This window comes from Cryptomeria japonica, chromosome 6 (assembly GCF_030272615.1).
Source record: "Cryptomeria japonica chromosome 6, Sugi_1.0, whole genome shotgun sequence".
Taxonomy (NCBI): domain Eukaryota; kingdom Viridiplantae; phylum Streptophyta; class Pinopsida; order Cupressales; family Cupressaceae; genus Cryptomeria; species Cryptomeria japonica.
In genome coordinates, this window is record NC_081410.1 from 395120805 (window position 1) to 395126804 (window position 6000).

The 6000-nt window shown below is 36.5% G+C and overlaps 1 long non-coding RNA gene across 2 annotated transcripts in view; it reads right to left on the reverse strand.

The window, feature by feature from the left end:
- The window catches only part of LOC131038328 (uncharacterized), a 45731-nt gene extending 40226 nt beyond the window's left edge, over positions 1-5505 (reverse strand). For both annotated transcript variants that reach the window (XR_009104407.1, XR_009104406.1), the window contains exons 1-2: positions 5197-5505; positions 5050-5106 (exon numbers count right to left, since the gene is read on the reverse strand). This is a non-coding gene — a long non-coding RNA (uncharacterized LOC131038328). The remainder of the gene's footprint in view (positions 1-5049; positions 5107-5196) is intronic.
- Between the last annotated feature and the right edge of the window lie 495 nt (positions 5506-6000).

Consider the following 6000-nt stretch of genomic DNA (forward strand, 5'->3'; position numbering starts at 1 on the left):
AATTTCAATATCTTGCTTGATATTAAATGGATTTAAATGAAATAGAAACCAAATTAAAGAAGATTCAAAGAAATTTCATCTCCAAGTGGTCTCAGGTCTCCAAATGACAAGTACAATCCGTACCAATAGAATTTGCAAATTGGTACATTAGAAAATGCACAAAAATTGGTGTGTATATTGAACAAAACTCAATTACAATGTTTCCAACCCTTGGGGTTGTGTGAAAAAGACTTATTTATGCCTCCACAATTAGTTCTCAACCTCCAACTGACCCCAAACTAACTTTTAACAACTTTTCAAAAAGTTGTCATTACAATGGAAAAGTTGTCATGGCAACATTGACGACATTTTTAGCAACTTTTGCATCTTTTTTCCCAAATGAGCCCAAAACTTCACAAATGGTCCTATATGATCTATAATGGTCCAAAATTACCTTATTTACATCAAACATCACAAAACAAGACAAAAACCCAAAAGTGGATCCCATAGGCATGAGGTTCCCCCTACACCATACTCCCAATGGGAAGAAAGACTCAAGTCCCACTTGAGGACAAAATTGCAAATGTGTACCCATGCTTTACAATATAATCTTCAAAAATCCATAAAGCATCATCCATGACAAGAACTCACCACATGACCAAGTACTGCAAATAGGTCTTGTTCCTTGTCTTCTTGAGTGTCTTTGTGTCAAGAATGCACTCCAACTCCATAGCAATGGAAAAGGTGAATAATGCACTCCAACTCAAAAAGTTGTCATTACAACGGAAAATTTATCATGGCAACATTGACAACATTTTAGCAACATTGACATCACTCTTGTACTCCAGAAACTATGCCCACATGCAACAGATTCATCAATTAATGTGAGTAGATACTTGGCTCTTAAAAAAGGAGTTGAAAATGAATGAGGTCACAATGAACCAACACAATTAAGATATAAGAATAGTGACCCTTTCCCTTAGGAAAGGATTCTTGATAATATTTTACAAGAACACCACCTTAGAAAACTCCCTCTATGACTGAAACCTTAAGAAGTGCAAGTACCATATCCTATGCATTCAACTATGAAAGATATGTATAGATGTGCCCAAATATCTCATACCAAATTCTTCTCATGTATAATTGAAGTGTCATATCTTGCCCTTGGAGATCTATCATGTTTATCTAAGGCATTCAATTCTTTTCAAACTATAAGATTGAGGATGTTGCAACTGAAAATGACTTGTTATAATGGTTTCTTCCAAGAATCTAGGCGCTACTATACAACATCGAAGACATTTGCAACTATCTATGAGGCATTTCAGCTACTCATCTAGCTATATAGGGGAGTAGAGACAACATTTGCAGGTATCTAGGAGTAGTTGGGAGTAGGTTGAACAAGTCAAAAGTGAATATAGGAGATGGTTTGAACTATCTTCCAATTTAAAAAGTAAGAGAATAGCAAGTCATCCTCATCCTCATGACACCTAAGAGCATTTTCAACAAACAAACAAGAAGGAAGTTTTGCCTCTGGTATAAAAAAAGACACTTCTTTCATTCATAAAGGATATTGTTGATTGTGAGGAAGTGGTTTTAGCATAAAGGCAATGTGTAGAGAAGTTTGATGGGAGTTCTTACTTTCTTTTGCTAAGGTCTGTAGTTGTTCTAAGCTTTCTCCTTAGCAAGAAGTTGTTTTGTAACTCATAAACCAGTCTTTTGACACATGTCCAAAATTGTTGCAGATTGAACAAATCACATTGACTCTCTTTTCCATCTCATAAGGACTAGACCGGTTAACATAAGGTCTTTGCCAATTTGTGTTCCTTCGGTCATTGAAATTCCTTCTCCAATCACCAATAGGTCTTGGGTTCATGTGAGGTGCTGGATTGTTTGCTCCATATGTGCATTCAACTGATCTATGCCCATACATGTTGCATGTATAACAGTAACCTTCAAATATTCTAGATACATATCTAGTGTTAGGTCTATAACCAGTGTTTACATCAGATCTGCTTCTACAAACATTACATTATGTCCTAGTTTATGACACTTAAAGCAAACAGGTTTACAAGCTTTCTTACCAATAGGTTTTTGAACTTTAGGAGCAGTTTTACCTTCATGCATGTTGTTCTTTGTACCAAAAGGTTTACCTTCCTCGAATGTAGAGTGTCCCAGTCCAGATGCATCTCCTTTAATTCTCTGAGATTGGATCTGTTCATCCAGCATAGAGGAGCTCTTATTGAATTTATCAAGCTTCTCATTGGCCTTAGCAAGTTCCTTGGTAAGGTCTTCATTCTTTTTCATGAGGGTCTCTCTAAGAGACATTGTCATTTCAAGATCTGATTGTATTCCTTCTTTTTCTTCTTTCTCCTCATGCCAATGTTCATACAAGGTTGCATTCTCCTGCTTGATCTTAAAGATTTCATGCTCTTTATCTCGGATCTGATCCTCAACCTTTCTTCTAGCTTCAAGTTCCTCACTCATCTGGATTGTTAATGCTTCAAGTTCTCTCCTTAGGTTAGTTTTTTCACCGTTCAGCTTCTCTACTTCTTCAACCAGTGCATCAATGTTCGCCTCATCTAAAGAGTTGTTGTCAGAGATCTCCAACAATTGTTTGGACAGTTATTTCCTTTTAGCTAGTGATGTCTTGTATTTGCCTCTTAAGGTTTCAAGTTCTTCCTTGGTTTCAGCAAGTTCTTTAGCCATCTCTCCAAAGCTCATTCCTCCCCCCATATTTGCCTTAGGATTAGAGATCCCTTCCAAGAGGTTAAGCCTTAAGGAAGTTAGGCTATGATAACAATTGATGAACTTATAAGGCATTGAGAGGGGGGGTGAATCAGTGCAAGTAAAAATAACACAAATCTGATTATGCACCTTAACAACTTGAAACTTGATAAGCAAATGAGAAACACAATCACATATGCAATCAACCAATAGAATAACGGCCACATAACACAAACAATTTATACGTGTAAAACCCAAATGGGAAAAACCACAGTGAGAATTAGTACCCACAAGATAACTATCTGCAAAATAGAAATCTTGACCGGTTAAGGTCTTACAATGATATGCCTTGTTAGGAGCAAACCCGATTAAGAGTCACCCAGTTAGGGGATTTACCTATCAGCCCTGTGAGGAGTCTAATGATCTATTAAGATCAACCTCGTGTGAGGATTTACCACCTTTTTTTAGAGTTGTCTTGTTAGGGGACTTAAAGATTTAAGGCCTGTTAGGACCTACCCGATTAAGGGATTTAGCTGTTGTAACTGTTAGGATAACAACAGTGAGAAGATCATCTTATAACACCTTTTGTGTCTGATAAGATCCGCTAATGATTTTTTTTCGGATTCAAGCTCATACACTCTTATATTCTTCATACCTCATCACACATTATAAAAACATCATTAAGTCGGCTAGAACCTTGGAACAATTCCCTAGGTTCAATGAATCTAGACAAACATGCAATACACTCCTTACATAAGTCGTGCACTGACTTAACACATCAAATTTTGTGTCGGTTAATCGATCTGAGTGATTATCATCACTACCGGTTAAGTTTCTATCAACTCCTCTATTCTACCAATCAAAATTCTTTCACCTAATCAAATTTGCTTGTGCGGTCATGAACATGTCTTCATCTAATAATCTTCAATGCTTCTGCAAAACTGCAACACTTCACCCTTCATGAATTTCCCATACCGGTTGTCGGATTGTAACTTTGTCTACCATTTACCGATTGAAGTCCTAATTACCGGTTCTGATAAAACTATCTCTACTTTACCGGTTAAGTCTTACCAGTTGCACTATAGGACTTAGATGTTAATAGACATAGTTGCCAACAATGACAACATACAAAATAGTCATCATTCAACATTATAATTTCATACAAATATCGGTTGCATCAAGCAAACAAACATTATCAATTGATCAAATGCCAACAAAAAGTATGTAACAATAGTTGAGTTGTGCAAAAGAATAGCTGAGTAAATAATTATTTGTGTGCAACAAATAATGGTACGAGTCTAAGTATTTGGTGCATCACCTCATTAGCTATATGTTTCATTTTACAAGCAATCTTTCTTCCCTTTTCCTCAATTAAGTCAATAGTTAGTACATTTTAAGTGAAGCATTTTTAGGAACTAGCCTATTCTGGAGGTTCTCCTTAGTCACAGGTTACCCACAACCTAAAGGAGATCCCATGTTTCACCAGTAAGTTGACATTATACTCAACTCAGGTGCAATATTTGGTGAACGGTAATATTATTATAGATTTTACTCAGCTCGGGTGCAATATTTGGTGATAACAGAAATATTATAATAAAATATTTGACCCTAGTCCAGACCACATTATATTTGGTGCTAACATGATTATTTTTGTTCTCAAATTTTATTGTAAAAACCTTCTTTTGAAGATATAATCTAAGATTGATATCTATTTATTCACAAATTTATGTGAACTAATCCAAAGCATTGTTTTCTATATTGACTTACTAACATATAAAATTACATTAAATTAAATAGTATAAAAAAGAAGACCTTGTTGCATAGAATATAGAACACCATGGATGGATTAATAATCTAATGACTATAACGAGGGAAATAACAGGGGACAGATTGTGCTTTTAATTCAATTTGGAAATATAGAAGGGGATGCCAGCACCTCCTTGCCAACCACTAACAAAAACCAGCAAAAGTAGATGCCTTGGCCATGCTATAGGGTGAAAGGAACAAAGGGATTTTCATTCAATTTGAGAAAAGAATAAAAATATATTAGGTCTGTAATTGTTGATCCATGACTATCATGTCTTAAGGAGTGAATGATCTATAACATTAGATAAATGCAGTAGATGTTGAAGGGGAAATATGAACAATTTATATCCAAAACATTGAACTAGAACAAAGGCAAAATTTGAGAAATGAAAAATAGAACAATACATTTATGATAAATGTGAAAGGTACAAACTTTTTGTAAGCTATTTGAGTCATTGCTGGGTATGGTGAGTTTGTATACCAAATAAATAACACACAGAGAAAATGGCATTCGTGTCATGCATTAGCGTTTAGACTTACCTAGTTGGTGCTGCAGCTGCCAAACCCTAGTCCAGTCCACCTTTGAAACCCTCGTACCTACGCAAATAACTCTCATTTAGCAGCCTATTTAGTAAACCCTAACGCATGAGGAAAAATGAAATATCTGATACTTCCTCATAAACATACCTACACTTGAAGGCCTTGTCTTTCTGCCCTTGTCGCTCACATACACGTCGTCCTCATCTGCCCTTTGTTCTCTCTGTCGTAACGGTTCGTATTATGCACCTCTGTTAATTCATTTTTTTTTTTGTGTCATGCACCTATATGTGACCCCCAACACAAATGGCTCAAACAACAAATGACCCAATGTAAAAATTTCTTGAAACCTCCTTATGGTTTGAACCCAAAATTTGTGACTCACAATAGAAAGAAATGCAAGTCCATATAGAAAGCAATGCAAGTAGTCAGACAGAGAAAGCAATGCAGGTTGAAAGATCTAGACCTGTGTCGTCACATACACACGTTTCCAATAAGTTATCTTTCTTGCTATCAAAGGTTGTCGAGATGTTATTAACTTCGTGTTATACGTACAGTGGGAGACAGCTGGGCTGTATCAATCGTACGAGAGCGCAGTTTTGGAGCTAGATTAGGCACGTCCGACACAGCTGCTTTCCCGTTTTCATAAACGTGTTATGTGCATTTAAGTCCATTAACCACGCGTTGTTGACCGTGCAGTGAAGTGACGTTGTCTTTGGTATGTCCACGTCATCAAACCCTGTGCATCGGGACCTCCACACTATCCCACCAAGTAGCCACAAGTGGGCATGGTATGCATGTATTTGATGCATGTTGTCAATACAACACTACCATTTTGGATCCAGAATAGCTGCGTCTGAAAATGGCTGCCAAGTAATGTGTTTTCCAATATAATTTTAAACGTCACATCAAGTGGTGGGCTTTCAGAATTGACAAGTGCAATATTTCAATATT